We start from the raw sequence: 14,968 nt of genomic DNA, 5'->3' as shown, positions 1-14,968 counted from the left end.
GGGCGCCTTGAGACCTCTGATTGAATCCAGCTCTGTTCATACTATCAACAGAACAGAGGTCTATTGGTGGGGCTCTGTGAGGTTGTATGTCTTGTTGCTATTTCTTTTTTTCTGGTCAAACAGAGCTTTAGTTATTCAGGCTATCAAAGCAATGATTTTGAAACATGCTAAATTCAATAAAAATAGAATAAGTAACATTTTATTATATATTTAAAGCTTTGTATTTATTTTACCGGGGGGGAAGGCAGACAGAGGAAATGTCATGGAAATATACTTTATTACTTCACTCAAATGCTTTTTTCCCCCCTTCTACTCTGTTCAATAAGGGGGCAAGGGAATAATTTTCAAATCTTCATATCTAAAATTTTGCTTAATATAGTTGCACCCAGTTGCATAATGTCTTGCATGAATTGTCCTTACTCAATGAATATCCAGACTGATGTGAGTGATATTTTTGTATAAGTATGGGCTTCTTATTAGAAGAAAGGTTAGCAAGATTGGGCCAGTTATTTGTATGAACACAGCTTGAACCATTCTACTGGTGGCAAACAATCACTGTGTTTTATAGAGTAGACAAATGGCAATATTTAGTGTGTTGTTTTTACTGGCCAGTTGTAGAGCATTTCTTTTTATCCACAGACCTGAGGTGGTTTTTTTTTTTTTTTCTTTCGGCGATATGACATATTGGAAATAATAAAACACGGTGCAAAAATCCTATAACATCCTTTCATAATCTTCAGTGCACAAGGACTGTAGCCTGCTTTTGAGGTTTGGTGTGTGTTGTTTGTTTTTTTTATAGACTTTCCCTCCTTTTCTCTTCTTCTCCCTCTACCTCCCCAGCATATCTGCTCAAGAAAACAAATTTGAGCTACATAATAATGTAGTGGGTTGGGTTTTTTTGTACGTTTATTTCCAGGCTTCACTAGACACAGGCTTTAGAAGGTATTTCAGGCTTCCTCCTTCTAAATTATTCATAACTTAAAGGATGACTGTAAATTTCAGGGGTTTGGGATATGATCTGGCACCTGGAGACGTTTATAGGAATCTGTGTTAACTTCAGTGGGCTCCTTGTTGCACCCTCCATAAGAAATGTCTGTCTTTATTTTTTTCTGAAATATCCCCTCCCCCCCCACTCTCCCCAAAAAGAAAAGTATAAAATATCCCCTCTTCCATAATGTGCTTTTTCTCCATTATAAGATGAGCAGTGTTAGCTGTAAGCTTATGAATCAACTGATTGCAAAAGACTGTGGACTAAATTGCTTGAGAGAGACTAATATGTAAGACAACATCATTTCATGCTGAAAGCCCTGTGGGTTTACAAATACTATTATTAATAAAAAGGGCATAGTATTATTCTGAATTCTCAAAGAGCTGACCTTTTGGAGTGAGCCTGAAGTAATTTTCTTTGATTTCTGCTTGTTCATGAAAAGAGGTAATTCATGTGGCTTTTTAATATGTTTTTATTCTTTGTGTTAAAGCAGAAAATGGAAAATGTTTTTATCACAAAGTCTGTAAACCAGTTTTAGGAGAATTTTGCCAGACAGTTTTAGAGCTGTTTAAATATTTTGCTCATCTTGATGATTTTTTTTGGTGGGGGGGGCAGGTAACAGCACTTAAATCTGACCCAATGCTCACTGAAGTCATTGAACAGGGTTCACTTGATGGGCGTACAATCGGATCTGAAGGAATTTTATACCATTTTGTGTAGGAAAATTTAAGGCTGAAACTCAATAAGGAGTTTGTCCATCCAGAGGAAGGAGCACTGCTCTGCTGCATTCTCCGGGTGGTATTTGCTCCCTGATTACACTAGCCGCTATATTCTGAGGCTGTTGGGATAATGAAATCAAGGCCTACATCTTGCCACTTGCAAAGCTGGTAGGATGTATGGAATCTACAGAGTCTGCTTTTCATCATTCACCATTGGCTATGCTATTAGACATCAACACAGGAGAAGGAAGGGGCTGCCATGTGCCCCCTTGCTCTCTTGTAGTACCATAGAACCATAGAAAGTTAGGGTGGGAAGGGACCTCAAGAGGTCACCTAGTCGCACCCCCTGCTCAAAGCAGAACCAGCCCCAACTAGATCATCCCAGCCAAGGCTTTGTCAAGATGGGCATTAAACCAAAAAGGATGGAAATTCCACCACCTCTCTAGATAACTTGTTTCCATTCTAGTGAAAGAGTTTTTCCTAATATCCGACCTAAACTCCCCTTGCTGCTACTTGAGCCCATTGCTCCTTGGTCTCTCATCTGCCACCACTGAGAACAGTCCAGCTCCATCTTCTTTGGAATCGCCCTGCAGGCAATTTTAAAGGCTGCTATTAAATCCCCCCTCAGTCTTCTTGTCTCCAAACTAAATAAACCCTGTTCCCTCAGCCTCTCCTTAGAAGTTGTGTCCCAGCCCCCCGAACCATTTTTGTTGTTCTCCAACTTGTCCACATCCTTTCTATAGGGGTGGGTGCAAAACTGGACACAGTTCTCCAGATGTAGCCTCACCAGTGCAGAATAGAGGGGAATAATTACTTCCCTCTGTCTGCTGGCAATGCTCCTACCAATACAGCCCAGTATGCCGTTAGCCTTCTTGGCAGCAAGGGCCTGCTGTTGACTCGTATCCAACTTACTGTCCTCTGTAACCCCAGGTCCTTTTCTGCAGAACTGCTGCTTAGCCAGTCAGTCCTGAGGCTGTATCAGTGCATGGGATTAGGACTTTGCACGTATCCTTGTTGAACCTCATGAGATTTCTTTTGGCCCAATCCTCCAATTTGTCTAGGTCGCAATGATGCAAACTAGACCATGGTTTGGCCCAGAATGCTTGTATGAGGCATTGCAGTTATTTCATTACCTTGAATAGAGGCAGAAAAGTCATTTTACTCCTGCAACATGGTTAACAAACGAATCAGTCCTATTGTCCATATTGGCCCACAGTATGCCTGGTAGCACTGAGGAACTTGCACTGCAGCAATTCTGGACAGTACTAGAGCCTATGAGGACAGGCTGCCGTAATCTAGACAGACCTCTAGCAGGTCAAAATGGGAAGGCACAAATCATCCAGGAAGAGCACACACCAACTGCTGAAGCTTCCTTAGCCTGACGAAGGGTTTTTGAACCCGAAAGCTTGCTTAATAACTATTCTCCAACCATTTGGGTTGGTCTAATAAAAGATATCAAATTCACCCAAGGAACCTTGTCTGCCAAAGCAATTTAACAATTGCATCAATATCGGATGATATGAAAGTAAACTGTTACAATATACCGGTTACATCCTGCAACAATACCAGTGTTGCAAAATTGTTGCACCTTTAAACTTCCTCTGCCCTACCTGTTGCCGTGTTCCCTGATCCCACCCTGATCTTCTGCATGCCACACACACAGGCTGACCGTACCATTTGTGGCATGCGTGCCAGAGGCTGGCCACCCCTGAACTAATGCATGCTGTTAAGTGGCAGCTCCTTCTCCTCTTTTTTTTTTAAGTGGTTAAAAGGCACGCTTTGTTCATACCTCTAGGTCGCAGGCAGAGGAAATTATTATACTGCTTTTAAAGGAGATTGAGGGATTTGCCACTTGTGAAAATGCATCAGCTGATCCACTGCAACTGTTTTGCGTGTCCCCTCCTATCCCACAGGAAGTGAAGCGAAAAAGTGGCAGCTTACGTTGGGCTGAAATGGTGATGACATGACTGCAGGTAGCTCGGTGCTTGCTGCAGGATAAAGAAGACGCATTGAAGAGCAGTAAGTCCCTCACCCATTGCTCGAATAGTTGTCTGTCCAAATTTTCAAAGCCAGTTTTGCCTTCTCTTTCTCTTGGGCTGCGAGTTATGTGTTCCACCTCTTGCAGTTTCACATATGCTCTGAGAGGAGCTTGTATAAAAGTACAATAGGATTGTATACTTCTGGAGTGAAATATATTAATGAGCTATATTCAAATCTAAATGTGCTCTCCCTCTTTGTCCAGAGCAGATGGAACTGTTTTTGGTCACGAGGTACAGGAAAGAGTTTTGTGTTGTAATCTAACGAGAGAACCTACTTGAGGGACTAATGAAAAAGACAGCGGTCCCCTGCATGCTAAGTTGCTTTTCCACAAGCATTCTGCTGCTTTCTTCTTGTTTTCCCCATTTTCTTTGTGAATACAGATTGACATCCATAAACCCTGTGCCTATTAAAATTGTGCATGGCTTGGCATCTTTTCACAAAGAGACTTTTTAAAGGATATTTTCGATAAACTTTTATATAGGCCTTCCAAAATTCAGATCTTAAAACCAAAACATAATCAAACCAGGTAATGCGTTTTCAGTCTGGGGAGAGGGGAGGGGATATGAATAAATAGCATGTATTTATTGAATTAGGCAGTATAAAATCAGTGTGTGTTAAATCAGTGCCCCAGTCATGATCATTTAGATGATACAAGATTTTTATTGTTCATAAATTTAAAGGCCCTGATGCACTTATTTGAACTGACTGCTCCTTTGCTTAGAATAATTGCTTAAATTCTCCTCTGGGGCTTTTTTGCTTAGCTAAAAGACTTTTCACCTTTGAAGCTTTGATTTGATTTTGAATTCTTTCTTATTCAAATGAAAATGCTAATAACCTAGTGAAAAAGACAACTTTGTAAGGAGATTTGTCTTCTAAGTTCTGGAAAGTGGACTGGAAAGTTTTTGACTTTCATTTCCTTTATGCAAGGCAGTTGTCCTATTTGCAGATGCTTTTTCTCTCGACTTTCCAAGCAAGACAAAACCTGTGAATCTGAATTGTCCTTCAGGGTATTTGGAAGCTCTTGTCATAGGTAGGGCTGTCCTGTTCGCAGCCAGATGATCTTGCTCTTAATTATTTTGATTGTTAATAATCCATCAGCTGTATCCCCTGGTAATTTGTTGGAGATTTGCATAGTGTAATTTCATAGCATTGTTGGCATGATTTGTTTATACAGAGGATGTTTTGTTTGCTGAGCTGAGATGTGGCTCTGTGGCATCATTGAAAAGAATCACAAAAGTTGGAACAGTGATTACAGGAGAGGAGCGATTTGCATTCGAAATGCACATTAGTAATAAACAACAGAAGGATGCTGGGAAAAAAATGGATCTGCAAATTTAATGGGGAGCTGGGCCACTGAATTATTTAGTTTGACACTGCTGCACATCAACAACTATTTATTAAGCCATTATAAATGTGCACTCTACTCCAGCATCAATGGAGACATTCAAGTAATTAAAACTAGACAAAGGAGCCAAAGCCCAGTTGGCTTTAACTGGGTCAAGGAGAGCTCTTGTACGCAAATACGGGTGAAACCAAAAATCAAATGTGAACATTCAGCTGTGATATGTATGTGCACATGCAGCAGGCTCCCTTAATCAGCAGTTTCTTGAATATTTGTCATTCTGTTTCAGGTCATTTCCCTGCACGGAACGATAGAACGTGACCATTCCTGCCCACCAGCGCCCTGGTGCAGGGCTGTCCACCTTCAGAGCAGGCCAGGACGGGGTGTTGTGCTGGTTGTGTGCCATGGGGACTCTGCATGTGGACTGTGAGCTCATCAGGCCCCCTTCTGCTATACTGTCCTGCCCCAACCCTTGGTCACAGCTGCAGGAGCAATATGGGGAGTGGAAGTCAAGCAGGAGCTTGTGGGCTACTTGCTAGCCCTTGTGGACAGGGTTTGGCCTTCAGGACACCAGTTGCACAGCCCTGGCCTAGAGAATATCTTGATTTGAAGAGCCCAGAATTCCCCCTGGAATAGTGTTGTTTTTTTTTTTTTTTAAGCATATAAACATCATTATTTACTTGAGTTGATTGAATCTGCCCTCAAAATACAAAGGCATGAAAGTTCAAGCTGGTGTGGCAATGTGGAAATCCAAGCATTAACCTTAAAATCCTTTCCACAATCCCCTAACATTTGTACTTAAAGATGAGGACTAAATTGAGGACCACGTTGTCATTGAAAGCAAACATCTAACATTAGGCAGATGTAGAACTAAAAGGGCTATGCTTACACAGAGCAAGTCGGAGCAAATGTAGCCCAGCTACCACTAGAAGGAGATGGAAAGCCGCAGTAGATGGGTGTAGTGCGAAGCCGAAGCAGCCATTAAGGTGACTGGATACAAAAGAGCAAAGAATGGCCGTGTTCATTGCCTCTGAAAGACTGCATTTTTTGCTATGCTCCCTATCTTTGCACTCTACAGTCTGTAGGGCAGCACTGAGAGGGAGCAGGAGACTCTTAGCTATGGTAGGTTTTGTTTCTCACTGCACTTTTTGTCCCAGCAAATGTTTAGAATGTAAACTCTATTGGAGTTTTTTATCTTACACATTTCTGGGGTCAAGGCTATAGGGACCAGATAGGTCTACTGTAGATGTGACTGCGTTAATAATGACAGTAATGCCGTGTAACTTGTTCAGACATAATGCACTCCTCCATCACGAATGGAGCACAAGAGGTACTTAGCCCATTTCACTGGTTCACTGCTTACCCTAGTTTAACCTCCAAACTTTGTTTTACAGCATTTTCTGCTTCATGACAAACAAGGAAACATTTCATAATGGTTCATCTTAAGCAAATATTCTGTGCCAACATTTTGAATAAAACCTTCTCTCTGTCTGTGTCATTTATTTTATATACCAACGTAGATGGATTAAGGTTTGCAGTCGATGTTGGTAACGTACATCATTCAAGCCCCTCTGCAAGAAAGTGAATCTTTTCCTGTTTAATTCAGTTGAGTCAGATTCTGCCAAGACTTTTATACCTTGTGACTCTGGTTCCCTTCATGTGCATGACATGGGACATGAGTCAGTGCTAAATTGGGCCCTCGGAGCATTGCCTAGAAATATTTATTTTGCTTACCAGAAGTAAGACTCTTTTGTCCCTGTCAGCAACCAAAAAGCATATTTTGTGAGTTGCCAACTTTTAAAGATCCCTTCCAAAGAACGGTTATTACAGTGTGCCACGATGGTCACTGACTGTTATAACATCTCTGACTAGCTCTTATTTTCTTCTAGATGAAAAGGTTGAAATATTGACAGTATACAAAGGAAATGTCACTGGTCAAAAATGTCCCAAATGAGTCGAATGTAATGGTTGAAAAGTAGAAGGTTTTTTCTTTTTGAGACGCAGGTTAAGCGAGGCAGGCTTATTCACTGCCTGTGGTTATGTGATTCACAGTGCTCAAAGATCAAATTTGAAATGTGCAGTGAGGAACTTTTTATATTGGCTTATGAAGAATGATTTTTCACTTGAATCCTAGATTAGGACTCGGAAGGAAACTGGATGTTGTACCAGGAAGCAATTTAGTGCCTATGCAGTGCATTTTTTTCATTAATTTTCTTAGTATCTGTACCTCCTACAAACTCTTTTTTATTGGTGTTAATGAAAATACACCTACCCGATAATGTGAGGCCAGGTAAATTATATGGTAATTGCTGCCAAAGAATGCAATATTTCCACCTATGATAGGACAGGCTGACTTTTCCATCATGCAGGTACTTTTTCATTTACTACCTTGAGAATGACTTCCATTAATAGTAGTGTACAATACAGGCCCCAGCATGCTGCAGTGCGTTGCTATTTGCAAATGATAAGTCTGGGTTGTACAGTAAAACTCACCCCTGTGCAGATGCTCCTGTGAGGCTCCTTGTACCACTTGAACTCTTGATGCGAGGCTGAAACGGTGAATTCCGTTTAGTAATAGGAGGGATCTTATACTATAATTTGCACAGGAGAAGTAAGGCTGCCTCTAATTATGGAAGCAAACTCGACACGCCTGCTTTGGAAGGCAGGTTTCCTGTGCTGACCCACCTCAAGATGAGGTACTAGACCTCAGCCTCATTACTCTCCAGTCAGTTGATCCTCAAGCTCACCTTGTGCTAGTGGAGATACGAGGAGTTTGATCATGCAAGATGCTGCTCCCAACCCAGCAGAGCACTTCAGCAGGTGTTTGGCATGAATTGTACTCATGGTATTGACTTCCGTGGGACTCTGCACACGACTGAAGCTAAATAGCTGCCAGAGCCCCAGGAAAGGTTGGATTATCTCTCTGAGGCAGAGGGAACTGCAGGCTGGCACAGAAGAGATGCAAGAGGGGAAATCCTAGCAACAGCCAAGCTTGGGGAGGGAGCTTAGGCTGATATTTATGTTTAGTTACAAGAGTTACTAATCCATCCCCGAGGAAAAGGACAACTGTGGACTGCCTGTGATGGCTGAGGTTGAACTGCAGCTCTCGGGGTATGAAGTAGTGGAAGTGTGATAATAGCTTGGGAAAGTTTATGCTAAACCAGCTAGCTTGAGGACCTATAGCGGTAAAGAGACAGCAGCCTGTTGTTCAGCCCCAGTACAAGCCCTCTGTGTTGTATTCCTGTCCTCTGAGGATGTATTCCTGTTGCTGATCTGCACTGAATACGTTTCAGTGCTTTGCCTGCTATTGATACCCTTGCTGGCTAGAGTAAACCTAGTACAGGGGTATCTCCCCTTGGTGCAGTTGCACTGTTTTTTTGCTATGTGAGCATGCTGCGTATGCAGACTCACCTTTAGCCATTTTACTGTCACCCGGGTGAGGCCTCTTCTGGGATATGGTATGGTTTTTGGCTTGGATTAAACAACCTCATGGAGCTGCCGAAATAACAGCACCCTGCTGCTGGCTGCCTAATGGTGGCAGCACTCCCCAGAATCTGTTCAGTGCTGTCCCAACTACCCCTTCCCCTCCTGGATCCTCTGCATGATTCCCTAGCCCAGGGTTTGCTAGGAGCCCTGCATTCATGTGTTTCTGGCAGCTTGCACAGTGCCTATGCTGGAAGAATTCTTCCTGGGCAGTTAAAGGGGCTTTTCTGGTCCTTTTATACCAATACAGCAGCAGCATACAGAGGCCATGGGAGGGAATCCTTGAGAATGTTTTGGAACTTTTGTCTGCTTACCTTTTTTGTGCCAGTTTTTCCATTTATTTTTGTTTGTTGGAAAGTTTCAAATGGATTTGCACCAAACTCTTAATTGTTTGTGCATCGTTTAAACTTCCCTGAAAGACGTTTATGCATAACTAGATATGTCAAGACATTTTCTTCTTTAAGATTAGAATTGAGCGTACACGTGTGTGCGTGCGCGCACACACGCACACAAAATTCATACATACATACATACATATACGTGGTGTTTTTTCTTTCTCACTGATGTAACTTCACTTCCATAGAAACATACAAATACTTGAACAATGGTGTGATATTTAGTGTTATGAAAGGTACCTTTCCTACTGAAGAATAATAGTACGTGGAAAAATCTATTCAAGATGTTAAAGTTTCAAACCAGGAATTTGAGGCTACATTAATTAAACCTGTTATTTTTAAAGGCCCTTATTTTGATTCGCCTCTAAACAACATTCAGCTCTTGCTGTGGGAAAACTTACATATCCTTCATGGTCACAAGCTAATGATTCCTAGTTTTGACAGAGGGGTGCTGGTATTGATAGACTGAGGATTTCTGTGCCATCAGCTGACTCATTCTACTCAACACTTCAGTGCACGTCACCTAACTGATGGTGTTCTGTACTCCTCTGCTATACAGTGCATGTCCTCAGTTGGATAATGTAGGAAGTTTTGGTGGGGAGATCTGGATAGTCCTTCATTCTGCTGACTGTTTTTTGGATCCTGTTTCCTTGAAACTAAGTGAGTAAGCCTTAGAGATGCTTGTTACATACCATATGTTAGTTGAAAAACACATGTGGGGCTATAGAGGCATAGCAGGGCAATTCTGCACCTGGGGCAGCTGATGCACGTGTGGATGCGCCAACTGTTGTGATGGCCGTCGGGGCTGTGTGTTTATCTGCCACTGTGATGGTGGCTACATTTGTACCTCTTTCTCCCTTCCCCTCTCCCACCCCCACTACTTTGCAAGGCCGCTGCCCCAGGCATCCTCACCACCCTTTATTTAAGCTCCTGCATGGCTACCAGTAATTTCGGCTCCAGAATAAATGAGTTCTTGGAGTCCTGGTGATTTGGAGTTGGCCAGCAAAGCACAGTGGGAGGAGGAGGAGCGCTGTGAAAGAGCTTTCCCCGGTCTCTGGGGAAAGAACAAGATAGGAAGAAGGGCTGAGAACAAGTGAAACAAAGAGTAAAGCACCCTAAAGGGGTAGACAATCTGAAAATGGTCACCAACATTTAGATTCAGTGTGGTGAGGTGGATGAAAAATGTCCTGGTGCTGAAGGGTTTTTGAAGTACTCTGGAAGGGGTAGAATTAGTCCTAATTTAGACACCAGGGCAGATCAAATTAACCAGTTGGGGACAGGGGGAGTGCTAATAGGAGCCTGAGGTAGGAGCTGGAAAAGGAAGTCACTGTGACCGTGGATGTCTGGCATCACACCCATATGCTGTTTTCACTGATGTGTTCTCTGTTTAATAGCAACACTTGGAACCAGCTTGTTTGCAAGTACTGTGTGGGATAAAGTCCAGCATTTAGCCCAAGTAGCCAAGGGTTTTGACTTGTGAGGGGTTAACATGTGGTCCTCAGGCTCCCAACCGGCGACTGCTGTTTCTATAGCTCTGGTGACTGTGGCAGCAGCTGGGGTCTTGGGTCTCAATTCCCCAGCTTCTGCTGCATTTCCCTGCCCCAGGTAGAGGGAGACTGGCATGGTGTTGGGGAAGTGGGCACCCTGAAATGTCCATGCAGCACCACAGGGGAGCTTGCAAGGAGCTGCAGGTGAGGTGAGTTGCCCCACCCATGTATGGTACAGTGGGGAGCACCCTCCTGCAGACCCGGTGTGCGTCCTGGGGGTCTTGTGGCCCCTGCTGGTACAGCATGATGGGCATGTGACCTCTGGTTTCTTTGAAGTTGGACAGTCCTAATCTGCTCTGTCCTACACACTCTGTTTCCATGAAGTTCAAATTGGCCAGGGCCTGTTGAAGAGAAGCAACCATGAAATTCCTAGAGGGCTGTGCACTTGTAGCAATATTTAATTAATAATAAATAATAATAATAATTAATCCTCGGAACCCATCTGTCTCTTGTGATTTAGGTAAGCATTATTACAGACACAAAACTGGGGCACTTGGGTTAATTGACTTGCTCAAGGCCAACATTAAAGCCAGACTAGATCTTTACTCAAAAAAGCCCTAAAGTCAATTGTAAGGGAAATTAATGTCCTTTACTCAGCATGGAGGCTATTTAAGCAACTGTAACAAGGTCACAGAAGGCATGGAAATGGGGAAGTGAGAAATGCCCTTACAAAGTGCAAATGAATGGAGATGGGGAAATGGGAAGAAAAGTAATAAAATATAGTTAAATGAAAGCAGACTCTTGGTCCCTCTTCCCTCCCTCTCTTCCGTAGGAGAAAGGGTCATTCCATGGCATAGCTGGAACATGCAGTCTAGGGTCCCCCAGGGAGACATTACTGTCAGCATAAGGTAGAGTTACTGGTACTTGTGCTTGAGATGCTGGCCTTTGGCAGCCCTCTAGGATGGAAGGAAAAGTACGATGGCAGGCAGCCACTTGTGCCCGTCCTTTTCAGACTTGCAGTATGTCATGGGGAAGAGGCAGTGAAGGGAGGTCACTAGATCTGTTTCTCTGACTAGATGTTTGACTTTAAAATGGTCCTTTTCTCTTTGACTTAATCTAAATAGCTGATAGCCACATAATTCCTCCCACCATCCGAGCAGTGTTGTGGTGGTGTTACAGTGATGGTCTGGCTTAATACGGATGCTTGAAGCCTGACGGCTTGGATCTTCCCATTCCTAACTACTTAAGTTGCTCTGATGAAAGATGGTACCTCATCTCAGCAACCGGCTTCTTTACTATTAATATACATGTGATTTTGGTAGGATAATTATAGCAAAACATCTGGCCCAAATAATATGGGGGAGACTCTTGAGCATCAGAGGCTTTGTTGATGGGACCCATGATGAGTTTAACAGCTAGGAAAGGTGCAAAGCAACAAATAAGATGAAAATGGGGGGCACGTAGAGAATATGGGGAGACCTTATTGTCCAAGGAAGTAGAATTGTTTATATCTCACGTGGTAAAAAGCACTTGCTTAGGTAACTTGGCCCTTGTATGACAGTCCCTGGCCACGTCCACACGAGTGTGAACATGTTTCCCCAGGGACAAGAAGCAGTGGCACACCTTGTGCTACTTGTCCCCAGGGAATGCCTGTGCCATGCACCCTCTGGAGTGTGGCAGGTTACCCCGGGTAGCATAGGGGAGACTGGGGCCAGCACTGGCCCCAGCAGCCTTACCTGGGGTCCTGGGGGCCTCCTTGGGCTGCAGCAGAGGCGATCCTGCCGCACGGAGCCTGGCCAGTAGCTGGAGTGTGAGTCCAGCCAGGCAGGCTCTGGTTTTGGGCAGTGTGCACTGTCCCCACGTGTGCTGCCTCGCTTCTTTTTTTTTGCGTGGGTTTTTGGCAGCGTGAAGAACACCTGAATATGCAGTATGCGGCATCTCAAACGTGCCTGCGGCACCACATACTGCATGGGCGCACTCATCTGGATGCGGCCTCTGTCTATAATGCACCTGTTCACTTCAGACGCTGTATAGTATGGTTTGCTTCCAATTGGAAACAGATTTTGACATTTTAGATAAGCAGCATTTTCTGCTCTGTGAAGCTTCCTCAAGGTGTCATGTTTTCATCTTCATTTGGATATTTTCATCCTTTAGAGTCGGTTGATAAATTGTTCCTTACAAACTTCATTAAATAGAAATTCTGATGGGAACAGGGCTGCGTTTTTTTTCTCCTTTGTAACAATGTCATTTACTGCAATATACTTTACAGCTTTTCTGATAAATTTTTGTTTGAATTCTAATTTTTTTGTGTGAATGAAGCTTGAATGTCGCAATAAGTACCAAAAGCAGAATTAAGAGAACATGTTATTTTCTGTTTCTTTCTTGAACTGTAGTAGGAAAGGTGGTTAGATTAGGACCTAAAAAGTTTATACTAATGTCAAAAAGTGGCTTAAGAGTGCAGCCTATTCTGTGTGACATCTTTGACCAAGCCAGGAGTTAATTAGTTTGTTGTTTCTGATTTGGGTCAGATCATCAGGGACACTGAATTCATTCAGTTCACATCTATTGTTACACTTGTGTCCACTGAAACTCCACCCTCTAGTCTAATGTTGTAGTTTTCTTTTTTAAACAAAGCCATTATCTAAGTATTAAATATGCTGAGTTTAACATCAGAAGTAGTCTTCTATTTTTTCAGGGGCTTTAAAAGCTTAGGTGATATATCAATGACCAAATGTAATTGCTTTCTCTAAAATATGACTTTCTAATAGGATATTTGACTCGGATGTATGTAGTGAATGATTTAATTTATGTAGAAGCTATGGATCTGAAAGAGGAGGAGCAGGTGCAGTTCTGATATATAGACTGCATTAATCTTAAATTATGGATAATAGATGATTCATTTGGGGATATATTTTCACTAGTTTTTAAATTAAATCTCATCAAATACATGATAATTGGGTATATTTATAAACCAGCAAAGCCTACCCACGGGATGCTATGATATGTTGTCAATAATACAGGTTAACAGTAAAACAAGTCAGAATTTAATTATTGCTAGCATTTGGACCTCAGCTTCAAGAGTCATTCATTATGGCCATCTTTGGAAATGCGTCTTTTGACAGCCTCTCGCCATTCTGATTCTAGAGCACGTTAAGTCAGGTGTTTAAAGTCCACTTTAGTTTGTAAACTGATGAACCTGGTTTTTAGCTTGGATGTGGAGTTTTTTTGTAACTTTTTTTTTTTTTAAACGAACAGCAGAAGTGACTCGGTCTACCCACTCGTTTTGTGTTACTACCTGCTGACTGCAAAAGAGCTAATTTTCCCTGGGACTGGGAGATAAGTCATGGAAGCTAGTGCATAGCTTGACTTACTGAGATGTATAGTTGTTTTATTCCTGATGTTTAATACAGGTTGGCTTGGTTTGGAAAGTCTGCTTTGTGTTAGCAGTTGCAGTGTTCCCCGGAGACTTAAAAAGTCTCTACAAGGAGTCTCTGCTCGTTTGAACTTGAGGTGCAGCCGTGATAAGAAACTTGGATGTTGTAGGCTGCAGTCTCAGTCTCGGAGTTCTAGGACTGCAGGACTCATTCTGCTTTGAGCCTGGCTCGCACAGGTGGACTTGCAAAGAGTAAGTTTAGGGTAAAGGATACAGTTGCTATCTTCATGGAAAAAGGTCATCTCCAATTTGGAAGAAGGTTCCCAGGCTACAAAGATCTACAGGCTTTTTTGGCTGTTCTTTTTAAAGGCATTTTAAAACTTTCCTTGCTTAATAAGCAAAACAGCTGTATGAAATTCTACCTTTGATGCTATGGTTTAGATGCTGGTTATAACCAGCTTCTTATAGCCATCTTGACTATTTTAAATGCTCCAAAGCTAAAATTTGCCCAACTTTTTTGGCTTAGTGGCCAGTGCCATATTCAGGCAGGCTGCCATTGTTTGCCATGATGCAAACCTGACCCCCATGCTTGGGTGATCCCTGTTGCTGCCACCACTTCATCTTCTCCTAGGGACGCAGGTCATTGGCAGCAGGGAAATGACTTGTTTGCCTGCAGGGATGAGGATGACACTTGCTATCATCCTCAGCAACTGAGTCACAGTTACGGGTACACTTTAGTCATCCTCAACTGCACACAGCTTTTTCAGCGGGGCTAATGTTGGCAGGGCTCCCACAGCTATTGGATAATTGGAGTCGATGTCCTGTAGAGCAGTGCAGGCTGTATGCAAACTCAGGCACTGCTTGCTGTTTCATTTACATTTTGGTCATACTTTCAAGATTGTATTCCCAGCTATGAGTGATAAAAACTGACTTCTCTCTCTCTCGCTTTTTTTTTTTTCCCCCTTAATAAAAGCTGGAAATCTCATGTAGTTTCTCCATTCCAAAATCTTGGGTTGTAGGCACAGACCTATCAAGTCTATTTCTTAATCCATCCCTGTGTTAATCCAGATTCTCCCACCAGTGGGGGTTAAGAATTGGTTTAGGACCATTACGCTTTTTACTGATGAAAATGTAGATGCTT

This window comes from Alligator sinensis, unplaced genomic scaffold, assembly GCF_000455745.1.
Source record: "Alligator sinensis unplaced genomic scaffold, ASM45574v1 scaffold984_1, whole genome shotgun sequence".
Taxonomy (NCBI): Eukaryota; Metazoa; Chordata; order Crocodylia; family Alligatoridae; genus Alligator; species Alligator sinensis.
The sequence above is the reverse complement of the archived record's forward strand: the minus strand, read 5'-3'. Positions refer to the sequence as shown.